Source organism: Homarus americanus, unplaced genomic scaffold, assembly GCF_018991925.1.
Source record: "Homarus americanus isolate GMGI-L3 unplaced genomic scaffold, GMGI_Hamer_2.0 scaffold52512, whole genome shotgun sequence".
Classification (NCBI taxonomy): domain Eukaryota; kingdom Metazoa; phylum Arthropoda; class Malacostraca; order Decapoda; family Nephropidae; genus Homarus; species Homarus americanus.
The window spans coordinates 15,274,231-15,291,634 of record NW_024735442.1 but is presented as its reverse complement, the minus strand read 5'-3'; the positions used below and the strand labels follow the sequence as shown (position 1 = coordinate 15,291,634).

Genomic DNA, 17,404 nt, shown 5'->3' with positions numbered 1-17,404 from the left:
CACTACAGCACGGTGATAACTATGGTGGTAGAGCGTAGTGGCGGTACTTCTTATTTATTTACGTTGAATAGGACAAAGTTGCGATAAATGCGAATATATTTTTTTTCAATTCAAACTGGTCCGTATACAGTATAGGGAGGCCCGTATACAGTACATACTCGTAATACTGTATGTCAATAACATCATTACTAACCTAACTAACATTACCTAACCTAACACACAAGCTTATTTCCGTTGTTAAAACAAAAAAACAAAAAGTATTTTTTTAATATAACAAAAAGATCTGTTCTGTTTTAAAGTTAATCAGACGATTATCCGTATTTGGAGTGACGTATACACATATACCTGTATGTGTGTGTGTGCGGGAGGGGGGGGGGAGACAGGCACACAAACGCGCGCACGCAATCTAGCAGTATTCAGCAATTCTGTTTAATATTGTTGTAAAAAAAAAAAGCATCACATAAACTTTGCCCTTTTAAAAACCTTGTGCATATATCCCATCACATCTGACCAGCTGCCAACAAAGACTAATTAGTAAAAAAAATGCAAAACATAATTACGTTTCTTCATATTCCGTGTAGGAGTAATTAACCTCTCTCTCCACTAGGGGCAGGAAGGTTAGGTCTTCTCTTTAATTACCTCTATACATATTAAACACAAAGTAACCCACACATGTACATAGTGTCATTACTCCCACCCTCCCGTTTACCCATCTCGTGTGATCTTAACAGGCTGCCTCTCTCTCTCTCGGCGGGAAAACTGTTACCTTCTTTACCCTCTAGAGTTAGTGGAAAAAATACCCTTTCCACCCCTACTATATTAATTACATTATCCATTCTATTGTAATACAGGGTACTTATTAGTAACACACACACACACACACACACACACACACACACACACACACACACACACAGTACTTGACGGTTCTTCAGCGGAAACCTTGTGTTCACTCCATAAAACGACAGCTATTTTTCCCCCCATTGATTTACTTAAAGTTCTCGTATTATCAAGGATCCCCATTTTAAACAGAGGGCAGGCGGGCAGAGAGGTTCGCCTGGCATAGCTTCGCCTGGCATAGCTTCTCCTAGCATAGCTTCGCCTGGCATAGCTTCTCCTGGCATAGCTTCGCCTGGCATAGTAGCTTCCCTACACGTGTGTAATAATCTAAAGATGGAGATGAACGCTATACAGTTAGCTTACCCTTCCTAGCGACGTGTTAATGGCGACGGAACCTCCATTATCAAAGAGATGTAAAGTGTCTCTTACAGGTCGTCGACTTACTTTACCTTGCGTCATTACCATTCACTTCACCTCTCCCTCCCCTCATCCCCCCGCCCCACTCTCCCCCACTCTCCCCTTCCCCCACTCTCCCCTTCCCCCACTCATCTTGTACCAGGAACACGATAGTCTCCCCTCACACTTAACCAGGTGGTGTAGGATAGACTGGGGCGCTAGAGTAAAAATAATCTTCCTAAATGTTGTCCACCTGTGCCATTAAATTATCGCTTCACTGAGGGGAAAAAATTAACTCATTGTTCCTCTCACACACACAGTGGTCACTACAGGTCGACGGCTCATTTCCATAGAATTTATTTAGATTTATTGAATTATTTAGATTGATTTCTGTTTATATTTACAGTACAGTGTATAGTATGTTAAGGTACTAATTCTAATGCTTACACTTTACGATAATAATTGTATCTCTACCGGTATATCTAAAATTGGTCTTGTTGCATACATTCCTAAATTCAGTACCTGGACCCGGTAGTGAGGACGTGTCTGTCTGTCTGTCTGTCTGTTTGTCTGTGTGTCCCGGATGACGTGACGATTGTAATTGGTTCCATTAAGCTTACAGCCAATCAGTGTATTTCCCAGTTAGTTATGAATAAGACTGGTTACTTATCACTCGAATGGGCACTTTGGTATGAATTTGACTTTGAAACTTTTTTTTAACTAATATATCGCGTTAGATATTATTATTGTTGTTATTTTATTATTATTTTTTTTTTCGTTATTATTGTCGTTACTATTGTTGTTATTGTTATTATTATTATTATTATTATTATTATTAGTAGTAGTAGTAGTAGTAGTAGTAGTAGTAGTAGTAGTATTATAGTTCTTATTATTATTATTTTTTTTTTTTTTTGTTAATCACACGCCCAATTATCAAGAAACACCACATAAAGTAGAATTGGGTCGAGACTCGTTAACACAAGAGAAGAAAAAAAAGTTCAACACACGATGAACAAAGCACAAAGACGTTCACACAGACAAGCGCATCAGTAACATGTTGTCAGTCAGTCTCTCAAACCTACTGAAGTATTCTCTTACATGAGGTATTTGTGAAGGTTAATTTGTTTATTCTCAGTAGTTTACAAGCGTGTGTGCTTCCTACCAGTTGGTTATGTAAACACGACAGGACTTGAATCCACTCTTGAGGCATTTCTGAATTTCTATCATGTTTACATTTTCTTTTGATTTAATGTTGTATATTTATTTGCTTTTACTTTGTTTTGATTTTTATATTTTTTGTTTTGTTGTTATTTTGTTATTGGACACTGAGTTTGTCTTTGGTGTTTCAGCTTATGATGAAACACTTTTTGTTGTTGCCCTCCAAAATGTTAATTAAAAATCTCACCAGACGTCAAAATTATGATTATGTGATTATTTTTCCTGTCTCAATATGCCGTTCAGTGCTTCATTAACCTCAAAATTTCTTCATTAACAAATATTATAAATGATAGACTCCCCAGATAATTCTTTCCATCGTAAATTTTTGGACAGGTAACTATCTAACCCAACCCACCTCACCTCACCACACCTTACCACACCTCACCACACTACACCTCACCTTAAACCTAACCTAACCTATTTTTTTTACTCCAGTGACTTTCGGTCATCAGTCTCTTCATTTCTATAAACATTCTTTTCATTGACAATATCCCACTTTCTTTACCAAACACCCTTCCTTCCTCGTACACAACATACCTATATCATTCTGTTCCTTCCTTTCTCTATAAGTACCCCTCTCTATGTTAATATTCCTCACACACACACAGGAGGAGTATTGATATCCCTTGCTAAGCTTGTGACGAGACTACTTATCTTTCTCCGTCTTGATTACCTGAAGGATCAATATTTTTTTTTTCTGTGCCTCTTCAAGATTTCTAATCACCCTTTGTTCGGTGTCTTTGTCTATCCGTGCAAGGGGCCACCAATTACTGTATATAGAGACGATGGGGGGGTTGAGAGATTGGAGGTGGATGAGGTGAGAGAGAGAGAGAGAGAGAGAGAGAGAGAGAGAGAGAGAGAGAGAGAGAGAGACACGTCATAACTCATATTCACACAAGTTACTGGCAGGGTCATATAAAACTCACTACGGGAAACCATTATCTTCTTTTTTTTTTAACAGTTTCCAATGCTGTTTGGTCGTGAATATTTACACGTCCTCCCCTTGGCTCGATTTTATGTTTGTGTGGGGGGCAATGGCGTTTGTTGTGTGTGTTTGTTAAGGTGTTGTGTGAGTGTTACTGCTGGGTGTGTTAGTGTTTGTTGGTGCTTGTTTGTGAATTTGTATAGGTGCTGTGTTACTGTTTTTTGTTGCTGGTGTTTATGTGTTTAAATTAATTATCAGGTGTTGTTGCTATGAGTTTGTTTGGAATTGTATTATGTCAAGAATTATTATATATTCATTGGTGTTTGTTTGTTTTTTTTCGAATTTTTACTTTTTATTTAATTTTTTGTTTACACGCGTTGCTGGTGTCTAATTATTTGTTTGCATTAGTGAACAATGTTTTATCTGACGATTTTTTTTTTTATCATGAGTTATTTAGACAAAGGTGAATGTTTATATTTGTGTGGAATATTTACATGAAAATAAGTAGGAGAATCATCATAAATTTTTACAATGTTGACGTTGTTTTTGTATTCCATAGTGAATAATTAAGTCTTCAAATAAACACGCCGGTAGTGAGAGCAATTATTTAATGCAGGTAGTGTGGCTTATTGTGAGCATCTTACTGTCTAATAATAATAATAATAATAATAATTGATATAAAACTGCAATAATATACCCGTCTTATTTACGCGTAGCTTTTTTAGACATGAAAAAGTTGAAAAAAAAGTACACACACACACACACACACACACACACACACACACACACACACACGAGACCTATCACCATTAGTTTCCAATAGCTGTGATGATAAAAGAATTAAGAAACTTCAGCTCCACGTTTCCCTGCAGTCAGATAGGGGAGCGAGAGGGGGACCCAGGCGAGGCACTGATCAATATTGTCACTGAAATGCGATGTGCAATACGGCGCAAAGTAGCCCCAGATTCCTCAGCTGTGAATTGCAATTGGCCGCTTCTGGATATTGGTGCTGTTGCAAATTGCATTGGAGAGTAAGATTAAACCCCCCCGTGAGATAAGAGACATTCACGGGTCTTAGGTTAAGTTGTGATTGTGTTTTCATTTTGCCAGAAACGATAGAATGTGAAAGAGAAACGATATTGTGGCAAAAATGATATTATATGAAAAAGAAACGATAGTGTGTGAAAAAGGTAACTGTGTTTCACCTAAGCTTTACTTAATTACGAGGATGGTGGTGATAATAATAATGGTATTAATAAAGGGAGTATTCATTTATTGTTGATATATATCCCTAAAAAACAATTGAATGTCTAATCCTTTACATCTTCCTTCATCTGCATTAAAATATTTCAACTCTTCCTCAAAATACAGATATATTTGTGTTATTCGTATACAAGAATGTGTCTATATTCAAATTTATTGCAATATGTTTCAAATTTATTTTATGTGTATCTGAAATGACATATAGATGCAAGCTATGACTGAACACAGCTTTAGGAAATGGAATATTGGTAAAAACGTCTATATTTATTTCATTACTATTGGATTAAGTAAATTGTTTTGTTTTTTTTAATATAAAGTCTCTGAAAGTAAATTGCAAAGTAACACTCTCAAACAAGAAGCAGCATCCACTCATCTGCCCCATTATGTCCCGACACACAATAACTGCCACCAACATTTGTGGAGGGAGAGACAAGTGCTCACGAGAGGGGAAAAAACGCCATTGTTTACATAAATACATTCATTTCACTCCACCTGGCGACATAACTCAGTCAAGCAACAAGAATTCTCTGTATTATTCGTAAAATTAAAAAAAAACATTTTGTGCCTTTTTATATACGTCCTCCCTCAGTTGTCTATAACATCTTCAGTTTTTGTCCAATATACTTTTTTTCAATTTATTTTCCTATTTAACCCCTTTTAAAAGATGTAATCCCCTAGAGCCCCTTCATATATTTACCCCCTTCCCCCTACGACGTTGAATCTGCTTGAATACCCATCTTCCTCCTCCAGTCTATCACCCAGGCGGGTTTCAATCGTCCATTTCCTCTGCATCTGGCCATTCCTCTCTGTCAACACTAAATCGTGCAATTCTTCTCTTGGAAAACCCATTCCTTTAGTTTGCCCTATGTTAGCACCCCCGCCACACTCAACCCGAATTTATCTATTTTTTCATCTGTACGGGTAGAATTTCCTGTGCTTTCCAGTGCCTCATGACTGTCCTTTCCAGTGCCTCATGACTGTCCTTTCCAGTGCCTCGTGACTGTCCTTTCCAGAGCTTTAACCCCATTTTATAGTGCCACCTGGTGACCTATTTTAGCATTTTTCCATTACTTTCCATTACCCCTTCCAGTACCTCCCTGCTACACCTTCCAGCACATCTCCTGTACACCTTCCAGCACCTCCCTACCCCACCTTCTAGCACCTCCCTACTACACCTCCCAGCACATCCCTACCACGCCTGCCAGCACCTCCCTACTACACCTCCCAGCACATCCCTACCACACCTGCCAGCACCTCCCTACTACACCTCCCAGCACATCCCTACCACACCTGCCAGCACCTCCCTACTACACCTCCCAGCACCTCCCTACTACACCTCCCAGCACGTCCCTATCCCACCTTCCAGCACCTCCCTACTACACCTGCCAGCACATCTCCACCACACCTTCCAGCACATTCCCACCACACCTGCCAGCACCCGTAATATAAAGCACCAGATGTTCCGCCTCCATCCCTAAACATTTTCCTCTGCGCTTCTAAAATGGTTTTCATCCTTATTTTATCAATATATCCAAGCCTTTGATCACCCACCCTTAAGCACTGAATATTGCATGGGACTGTTGGCTAACGTAGGGGCTGATAGTTGAGGGGCTTGACCATTGGGGGGCTGGTAGTTGAGAGCTTGACCATTCGGGACTGATAATTGAGAACTTGATCATTGGGGGCTGTCATTCGGGGCTGATAATTGAGAACTTGACCATTGGGGGGCTGATAGTTTGAGGGCTTGATCATTGGGGGATAGTTATAGGGGGCTGATAGTTAAGGGGATGATTATTGGGGTCGACAGTTGAGGTCTTGACAATTGAGGGCTGATAGTTGAGGGGCTGACAGTTGAGGGTTCGACCATTAAGGGACTAGCTGATCATTGACGGTCTTACCAGTGGCGATGCTGACCTCTTACAAGCTAACCATCAATTTTCTCAACACTTTTGGGCCTGAACACAATTTTTGCTATCCATTACCCAGACAGTATCCTGAAGACAGATCCTCTAACTCTCTCAGGAATTTGCATGGGAATGAACCGTGTGTGTGTGTGTGTGTGTGTGTGTGTGTGTGTGTGTGTGTGTGTGTGTGTGTGTGTGTCAATTGAAATCCGTCGCCTGGATTCTCAAAAGGCCCCTCAGGATGCAATTCCCTCGTAATTTAAGACACAGGAACGCATCTAACTGGCTTACCTGAGTTACGATACACAGGTAGATTCTCAAATATCCCTACGTTAAATGCCCCTCATGACTGAATATATAAGACTGCCTAGGAGTCCATCTTCGCCAGGTGTAATAGGAAGGTGCTGGAAGGTGTAGTAGGGATGTGCTGAAACACTACCTTAACTATCGGCTATGTTGTCTTAATTATAGTCATGGGAGAGAGAAGTGATGTGTGGATGTTTGGGAAGATGGAACAAAGGGACTTTAGACAACCAAGACGCAGGATTAAGTGAGAGTTTATGCCTGAGTTGATGTCACCTGAGGGTGTAATTTATCCTGTGTGTATCCTGCAAGCTCTTATTAGGTGTGTGGTGGGTGGGTGAGCTCTCTCTCTCTCTCTCTCTCTCTCTCTCTCTCTCTCTCTCTTGTTAACTTTCCTCATCTGGTCTGATGTCATTTTTACGTGTTCGCCTCTGATTAATATTGTTCTTTTTTTTAAGTCTTCGCATATTTCATCTTTGTTTTTTCATTTTGGGGTAAACCGAGTGAGGAAAAATAACGCGTACGAATGATAACAGAGGGAAGTGTGGGTGTACCTGTGAATGAGGTTAAGTCTGTGTTATTTGTCGGGTTTATTGACATTCAGCTGAGTGACTGTTGCTTGTACAAAAAAAAATTATGATTCTCTCTTTCTCTCTCGCTTTATTTTTTTTCTCTTTCTCTCTTTCTCACACACACGCCAAGTCTCTCCTCACACACACACGCACGAGACACACGAGACACCGCCTTGGGTAATATTAACCATGTATTAACACTGAACGAGGCCCACATTACCCACGTTTGAAATATGGACGAGAAAATTACCGCTCTCTCTCTCCTCTCCCACCAATATTGCCGCACTTAACAGCCCTCATAAAGTTATAAAACACTTTTATATCCTGTGAACGAGCGGGCCATTACACATCGCCAGGTAATTTGGTAGTTTGAATCGTCTAATTGTTCATATCCAGTCCTTGATCCAAATGGCATGAGGATTCAAGCACCATTGGGCACATTACAAGTATGATATTTTTATTACTAGGAAGACAATTTAATCTCACTTGTATGATTTAGTGGACAAAATCCCACCTGTCTCTGCCCCCACCCCCCACCCCTCCACCCCCACCCACCCCCCCACCCCACCCCGCTTTCCTCTTCTAACGTCTTCTTCCTTATCCAACCTCCCCATCCTTTTCCCTTTTCCTATTCACCCCTTTCCTCACCCCTCCCCTACTCACCCCCCTCCCCTACTCACCTCCCCCTACTCACCCCTCCCCCACTCCACCCCCTCCCTCCTCCTACCACCCCCTCCTCAGCTTTTTGTGATTGATGTATACTCTTCCCCTCCTACTCCTCTTCCATCATCTTACCCCACCTACGTTCCTCCCTCCCATCCCACCCTCTTCTAGGTCTGGAGCCATGCCAGGCTTCACCCCCCCCCTCTCTCCCACAAGCCCCTCTCTCACTTGCACGCATCGTCACGTGTTCTTCAAGAGCCAATCTACTTCGCTAACTTCTGTTTGTCGTCAGATTTATCACGAACGAGTAGTGAAGAGGGTCTTTACATCCTCGTAGATTCCGTCGTCAGTTTCTCCCTTCAGTAAATAAATCCCATCCATTGGCGATAGTCTTGGGGCAATTTCGACGCCATTTTTGTCATTTAAGTGTCGTAAAGTAAGTGGAGTTTGTTGTTGGATATATATGTCACGAGCAGCTGAAGACAAAGGCCCCGGACCCTGAGAGATTCTTACGTTAGGTATGTCCCTCCTTACGGTAGAGTCTCAGCGTAATTCCCTCGCCATTTTGTTCGCCATCTGTGTGTCGTAGTTTAAGTGAACCGAGTAAATAACGTTCTCACATCTCCAGGGAGAGGGAGTTGTAACGTATGGATCTCTGAGACTCCGAGGGTCTGGTTGGTTCATGAACTTCTTAAATTTTAACTTAACTCCCAACACTATTAAAGTCTCTTATCTCCCACCTCCCAGGTTAATACTCTCCTCCCCCACTACCCAGCCCAGCACAGCACAGCCTCTTCTGGTTCTGTACATGGGCTTATAGATTTTATTTCATTTATTTTATTTGCTTGGTTATTTTCCGTGTTTATTCTTGTACTTCATTTACTTATTCATTGATTTATTTTTAGATTAAATTCGTGGTTTTGTATTCTATATTGTTCCTTTTTTTCTATATTAGCTTTTTTATATTTATTATTGATTTGAATTTATATCACACGTGTTTAACTAATAAGATATTTCTTTCGTGGAAAATATGATTTTTGGAACCAAAATTATTTTTAAACGCGTTCTGTTACCACCAGCGAGGAAGATAGGAACGTAGGAATCTTAAAGAATCCGGGTTCAGGTTCTGGAATCGCTAAAAACTGTCCTCCAACTGGTGTTACGAGAACATCTCAGCATTAAGTTGACGCCATATTGAACGTTATTTTTGTACTGAGGCTCAAGTCCTCTTGGTAGGTACGTCTGACTTCTCCATTTACGAGAGAAATTTAACTTAGGAACCTTTTGAGAATATGGGACCTGGTTAGCGTGATGTGGTGGTTTTTTTGTAGTGAGTCTCGCTTACTTCCCGGATGGCTGGAGGTGATTTAGCGATTTTTAATCTACTCTTGAACTTATCCCAGACCGAAGCTGGAGGTAGCTCTCTCTCTCTCTCTCTCTCTCTCTCTCTCTCTCTCTCTCTCTCTGTATTGGATGTCCTGTAACCTGCCTTCCCCATGACTGTACTATATGTACAAGTTATGTAACCTATTTTAATGTTCATTCTTGTTTGCTTGTCTCATGTAACCTGCCTACGGATACACAAGTCATGTTACCTTCCTCTCTGTTTCTCTCTCCTTCGTTTTCACCTTTTCTATTTCTCTCATTCTCTGTTGTTTCTCTCCTCTTCTTTTTCTCTTATATTTTTTTTCTTCTCTTATTTTTCACTCTCCTTTTCTCCTTCTCTCCTCCTCTGCTCCCCCCCCCCACTTACCTCCTCACCCATACAGCAACATAAGATGACCGAGAGGAAAACTATATGCTGTAAAAACAACAAAGAAAAAAAAATACCCTCTCTCGGTTTTTTTTCCATCGCCTGTGACGAATATGGCGGAGGACATGGTACAAGGATCACTTTTAATGACAACGGCGACTCGAAGGTTTTGTGAATAGGTTTTAGGTTAGGTTAGGTTAGCTTAAGCAAGACAACCATAGCCTTCATGTTGCCCCTCTTATTTCAAGGCTCAAGGCACATGAAAGGGGAGGGGGTTGGGGGGGGGGACAAGCTAACACATGAAACCAGATTCTCATAGATAACGTAAAGTTGATTTCATCCTTGTAGCCGGTGATAACTTAACACAAGTAATCACGGTTAAGTCTCTTCAAATTTTATTATTTTGGCCGCCATCTTTCTGTCGTAGATTAAGTTATCCTGTTAGATGGGCTCTTACTCCACGAGTTAGACGGGGGAGGATAAAATAGCCCCAAGCCTCTTCAAGAACCCCGAGGCCAAGGTGCTTAAGGTGTAATTTGGGGATGACGCCTCATTCTGTGCGTTTCATGACCTAGTGAAGCATCTTGACCGCGAGGAGAGGAAGGACTTTAGAGGATTTTAAAACTCCAGTGTCTCGTGATGGTTCATATGAAACAGGGACAAGGGAAGGTGGTGTGTTTAGTGGTGTCCTTTTCAGAACGATAGATTGAGTTTTGGGTCAATTAGTAGGTATAAATGACTAGGTAAAACCATTTGGTATATTAATATGTATGTCTAGGTTAAGGCGTGAGTTCGTGTACTCTTACTAACGTGGGAATTATTGTACTTGAATAATGTACTTGTACTTATATTTCTGAATAAACTTGTTGGTTCTCGTTAGGTCCCAACTCTAAATGGTCACCACTGGAGCTACAGTACCTGTGTGTTATCTACTACGTTCTCTATTATTAAATTTTCCAGTCAACATTTTGTGGATAGTGCAGTACTTGAGTGGCCAGTTGGGACCAGAAGCTTTTTCATTTTCTGGGAAAACGTGCACATTACCTCAGTTTTTTTTAAGCCTGGGAAAAGCAGCTGTATATTTAATGCATAAAACTCTTGTAGAAATAATGATTATATTTCTTTTACAAAAGCCTTGCTCCTTAGGCAGTGGTAAGGAGCAGTGGAACAAAAAATTATCTCATTTCGGACCGTGAACAAAGGATAAGTTCTTCCCGAACCGCGGGACGTCCTGCCAACTCTCCACAACAGCGGTCGATGGGCTTCCTCCTTCTCCCACACATTTTGCTGCAAGAACTCAAGACAGTCATTCAGAGAAGAGGGAAAACATTTAGACTGTACATGGTAAAATGAGAGAGTTATAGTGATGATAGACAGGAGGTGACTGGGCAGTGTTGGGAGTGTTTACATGGCGCTCTTCACTTACCCGTTTTCGATATCTCGGCAGCTAATTGCCATTCCCGACGTGATCTCTTCAGGCTGCCTAGACACTGACGCCCGTATTATTAAACAACATCTTCCCTTGAAGAGGGTCGTCGTGTTTCAACTCGAGTTTTAAACTAAATGGGTCCTGAGGGACACCACAGTACTTATGGGGTGGAGTGGCGGTAAAATTAACTAATTTCATTATTATATTATCGAAATTGCACTGAGAATCCACCGACCGTGCAACTAGATGTACTGTATTCAACTCTGGCGAACACAAAATATCGAAACTGGAGGAGTAGTAGGGTGTAGCAGTTAACGTCACTTTGCTGTATTGTGAGCATATTAGAACACAACGACTAAAATACTAATTGAAGAAAGACAGAATAACATGTTAGTACAATAGCACCTGGCAGCGCTCCCAGTTTGGTAATTGTTGGGTGATACATAACGACCAGTGTTGGCGGGAAACTGAGAACTGGATGTGGACAATTTTCTACTCATAACATTTATTTATTTTCTTTTTCATTATTATTATTCCTTCATTTTTTTATTTCTTGTTTCATAGTAGTAATCTCTCTTAAATTTTAATTGTTGGTGTTTAATGTAATTACAGAAACGCACTTTTGAGTAGTTGAATCGCAGGTTTCCTCCACCTCTGCATAGTGTTTCAATTATATGTAGATAATTATTGAATACCATTTTGTACTAATAGTCATAAATTTACAAGAAGTTTAATTTGCATAGTGACTTACCTGCCATCAAAACACATTCTTTATATGCATATTTAGGATGACATGCTGTACGTAGTGAGCAGTTCGTGGCACCTTTAGTTTGGTACTTTAGTCTTGAGGGACGGAACAGCAGGGAAGCTTAAGTGTGGGTTGTGCTTTTTCCTGGATTTAGTAGAACGTGTAGACCAGCCATATTTTATCTGTGCAGGAGGGTGGGGGATGTATACGATATACTAATCCACGTACACAGGATGTCTACCTCTGTATTGGCTATTTTCTGAAATTAAGATAAGTCAATGAACAAGAGTCCCAGGTTCTTGAATTATAAAGAGTTATTATTATTAAGATTTATATTTTTTAGTTCTCTTGAGGGACAACAGTTGGTGACAAATCTTAGGGGCTACGGCACAACTATAATTTTCTACACTTCATTCTCTAAAAATTGTGCACGATATCTTGTTTTCCTTCGTGCTTGACCAATCGTGTTTCTGTAAATAAGTCCAGCCAGTGTGGTCAATAAAACGTCAACACTTCTGTACTAGCAGTTAATATGGAGATTCGATGTTTCATTATCTTGTACTGATAGCTTGGGTTCAGGGTGTCCACAGAGGGTTGTGTATCGGAGTTTAGGAACTTTTAGAGAGTCTGTACTGGTGATGCGGCTGTCGCTTCCTGAGATCTATGATTTAATTATCCAACTCAGCTCGTTATACTTCCGTGTTTCCGTGCGACATTTTATCTTCTTCTCCAGCAGTAAGTCCTTCATCCTCCGTCGTTGCTTCTGTGTTATCTCTCTCTCTCTCTCTCTCTCTCTCTCTCTCTCTCTCTCTCTCTCTCCACTGACATCTCATCCCTCACTTTGATGCCTCATTCTTCTTTTATCTCTTCTTCCTCCTCCCTCATTCTTCTTCCTCCTTCATCCCCCCACCTCATCATTCTTCCATCCATCTCGGACTCCTTCCTTCCTACATCCTACTGGAAATAAGCTTTGTCGACTCTCCTTGGTCATATTGTCTTCCTACTTACTATTAGTTTATACCTACACTATCTCTATACAACATATAAACTGTATACCTCCACGGTCTATGTATACTTTCATCGTCTATACACATTGAACTGTATTCCTGCATAGTGTATATACATTCCAATTAAATCATTTGTAAACCTGCATGATGATTTTACGGAATACACATTATTATTATTATTAGTATTATTCCCTTCTCGTCCTTTGTTCCTTCCTTCCTTCCTTCCTCCTGTGCCCACATCCTTAATCCTTCCATCATCCTTTTTCCTTACACCCCATTTACCTCATGAGCTACCAGTCTCTCATCGTTAGTATTCATCATCATCAACATCAACCTCCCTCCCTCCCTCCCTCCCTCCCTCCCTACCCTCCCTCCCTCCCTACCCTCTCCGTCCCTTCAGCGCTGAGCACATAATGGATTTGCATGTGTCTGTCTGTCTGTCTGTCTGTCTGTCTGTCTGTCTGTCTGTCTGTCCATCCATCTGTCTCTATACACGTGACAATCTATCTGCTTCTCAGGTCTTAACTCAAGCTTATCTCTTTAGTCTCTTTACATCGTGTACTTGATTATTATTATTTTTTCCTTCGTTTTGCTATGTTTTGTTTTTAGTGCGTCAGCCAGCTCTGTGAATGTTATTCCTGTTTGAATCATTGGTAGTTTGACTCACCTAACCTGACTTGACCTGACCTGAATTAACCTAATCTTATCTAACCTAACACAACACAACACTAACCTAACTTGACCTGACCTGACTTAACCTAATCTTATCTAACCTAACACAACACAACACTAACCTGACCTGACCTGAATTGACCTAACCTAACCTGACCTAACCTAACCTGACCTAACCTAACCTAACCTAACCTACTCTAAAGCAACTCACGAACACCTCTTTAACCTTCTCTTTGTTTACTTATTTACGTCTAAAGGAGAATGAGACGAAATAGTGAACCTCGACTGGAAGAGAATGATCGTAATTTCCACTCCCTTAATGGCTTCACTTCCTCGCACTTTGGCTTTTAATTTTATCCCTTAAATTATTTTCCTTTTATATTCCTGTAAACAAATAAACCTCACGAGATATTTTTTTTTTTTTTGCTTATTTTTCATATATTTTATAATTTTTTTCTCGGTGTAAAGACTTTAATTTTGTTTTATTTTTCAAAGACTTTTTCATACTTTGACATTCCTTTAACACCTGGCTACAAACTTGACTTTCTCCCTCAGTTACTTTCTGATAAATTGGCTTCTCGTTGTGTGTGTGTGTGTGTGTGTGTGTGTGTGTGTGTGTGTGTGTGTGTGTGTGTGTGTGTGTGTGTGTGTGTGTGTGTGTGTGTGGCTCAGAATATAAGAGTTAGGGAAGGGAGGACTGGAGTGAAGGGGGCGGCGAGATGGGAGGGGGAGTGAACTATGTCATAACTCCCAGTCAAGAATGTGATGAGACGTTCACAGTCGATCATTCCTTGTTTTACGACCTACACCGCCCGCCACCAACACTTACCTAAACTTGTGTACAGCTTAAGCTATGAGTAATGGAATTCCTTCTTGCTCACAAAGTATTCTGGGATTATTATTGTTTCTCGTAATTCAGAAACAGACTACAGGTACAGATACAGACATTAATTAATACAGGAACTACAGTACAAGTAATAGCTATCAGTACAGTCTGGAAATGCATTACATCAGACATTACAGTACAGGTACAGGGAGTTTAAAAAAGTACAAAGTAGAAACAGACAATTTTACATCACTTTATGTTGTTCACGGGAAAGCACAGGCTTGTACTGGGTAGAAATACACTCACGTCATGTATAATTTTACTTATACTTTAACAAGAAAATATATATTGACAACTGTTATTTTTTTGTGCGAGGTAATGTGCAGTCTGTGTGTGTGTGTGTGTGTGTGTCGTATAGATGTAAACACACACTTACGACCAGGTCTCTCTCTCTCTCTCGTGTGTTAGGTTTCTTGCTATCAGCATGGTAAAATTTTCACGACAACGTGTAAAAATTATTTTATGTAAAGGATTAGTTTAATTCCTTTTAATCCGTATTTCCTTTAGGTATTTTTTTTTTACTTTTAACTCTTTTACAAGACCACACACACACACACACACACACACACACACAATGCACATTATATCATTATGTCTAAATCAAATGTAAGTCTGTATATTTTCAGCCACCGACTGCATCTCTATTAATAAACCGTTTATTATTATTATTATTATTATTATTATTATTATTATTATTATTATTATTACACACACACACACACACACACACACACTGCTGCTTCCTGATTGTACTGTACATAGCTTCTAGTGAGTCGTACACCCCATCTTCTATAGCCTTCTTGGTCTTCCTCTCTCCTGCCTACATTATTTTTTACCAATTTCACTTCCCCATTTTATCTCTATTCATTTAATCCCTTCTCCGTCTTTTAATGTTTTTTTGTTTAGTCTCTATTGACTTTTTGTTAATAATTACACGTCGTCCATTTGTAACTTTTGCTAAATAGTCAACTTTGCTTTAACGAAATTTATTTAACAATGCGTGTAGCAAAGTAATGGAGTTTTTTATGATTAAATATAACCTTAAGAGTGGCACCACCTGTACCTGTGTTCCGTGCAATAACAATTAAGGTAACCATCATATTTTTTTTCCTATTACCAGAATTGTGTTTACTTCCGCGTTATGTAATGTTTAAAGGTATTAAACAAACACCTTTGTCGAGTAAATGTTTAGAATTTTTTTGGGGGGGAGAGACGGGAGGGAGGGAAAGGAGAATATGAAAGAGGTTAAGATAAAAAAAAATTTAGATCTTGCTTTGACTCGAAGGAAATTTTGCCGATTTGGAGATAACCATGGGTGACCTGGAGGAGTTGAGGGTGGGAAGCAGTCACCAGGAAGCCGTAATTAGTGACGTGAGGACGCTTCTGTGTAAACCTGAATGCGTAATATTCCAGTTTCAATGAGTTTACGATACAGAGATCGAGTGTTTAGCAATTACTGACTGAAAAACTACAGGAATTAAGTCTTTGTTATTAAAAGAAGCGAATGTTGATGTAGTGTTGAGAGTTAAATATTTATCTTTTATAGTTTACCTAAAGGTCTACTCCTCGATTCTTAAGTACTGTGAAGTTACCGATTGGCTACACCTCTCAGCTCTGTGGCCACGTTTCCAGATTGCCTTATGAGTCTTTTTCCAAGGAAGGTTTATCTTTTATTTTCACCTTGCGTTTGATTTTTTTTCCTTGTTTGTATGGGGCTGGCAGTCTCTTGCTCTTGCTCGCACGCAAACCAATCATAACCGTTGATTAAATAAATGGTCAGCCATGTTGTTCGATAATTGTGTGACGATAAATGATTTACGAGTCAGTAGCTCCTGCGAACATGTTAAATGAGTTGTTACTTATTCAATTAGGAGAAGGTTTAACGTACGAAGCTTTGCAAATCTGAGTATGTGAAAATTAAAGTCCTCCACCTTACTGCCACTCGACCGTCTTCACTTTTCCCTACTATGTTCAAAGTTTGGCACCCATTCACAGTTGGGTGGACCAGGGGTGCTCCAAACGCAGGAGGTCACTCGAGCACTTAATCAAATCGGCCGCTGCTCCAAGGATGCCTCCAGTCCATCAGTTGAGATATACTAAATTTAAGGTACAGGATCTTTGTCAAAATATAAACTTCAGTGATTTTCTCCGATGCTAAGTGGATACCATCTACAGTAGTTACAGTAGTGTCTTAGTGTAATTTAGATACACTGTTTTCCTACATTATGTTTAAGCCGAGGTTTACAAATTTGGTATATTCGTACATTTTCACCTACGAGGTTTATTCACCGGAACTAACCTTTCAGAATCCCAACTCTGGAGGCAGCACGGGGAGATAAGACCAGCTGGTGATGACCGTGTAGGTGTGTGTGTGTGTGTGTGTGGAAGGGGGGGGGGGTTACAGGTGGGAGGGGCTGATCTCTCTCTCTTTGGGATCGTTGGGTACACAAGTTATATGGGGGGGGTGAGCTTTAGACAACATGGGTTTTCTTTACACTGGTGAATCGGGAAATTTCGCCTGTAAGAATTTTTTTATGTGTTTACGCTATGGTCCATATACTGCACCAATGTGTTTATTTAGTGTTTATCTGCACTAAAAGACTGTGATTTGGGTTCGGGTTACAATTTTTTTTTTTTAGGGGAGGGAGGAGCTTACCGAGAGTTCCGTCCACCAAAATACAATGCCTGTGGAAATTTTTGGAAGTAGGAGATAACGTTTCATTTACTATGTTATAGGACACCAGAATACAAGACCTACGTGTTTATGTATTACTGTATTCTTCCTGTAGTGTTATGGTGTGTGTGTGTGTGTGTGTGTGTGTGTG

At 40.1% G+C, this 17,404-nt stretch overlaps 1 protein-coding gene across 1 annotated transcript in view; it reads left to right on the top strand.

Annotated features, from left to right (window-relative positions):
* The window catches only part of LOC121871061, a 48,580-nt gene that overhangs the window by 22,295 nt on the left and 8,881 nt on the right, over positions 1-17,404 (top strand). The window lies entirely within an intron of this gene.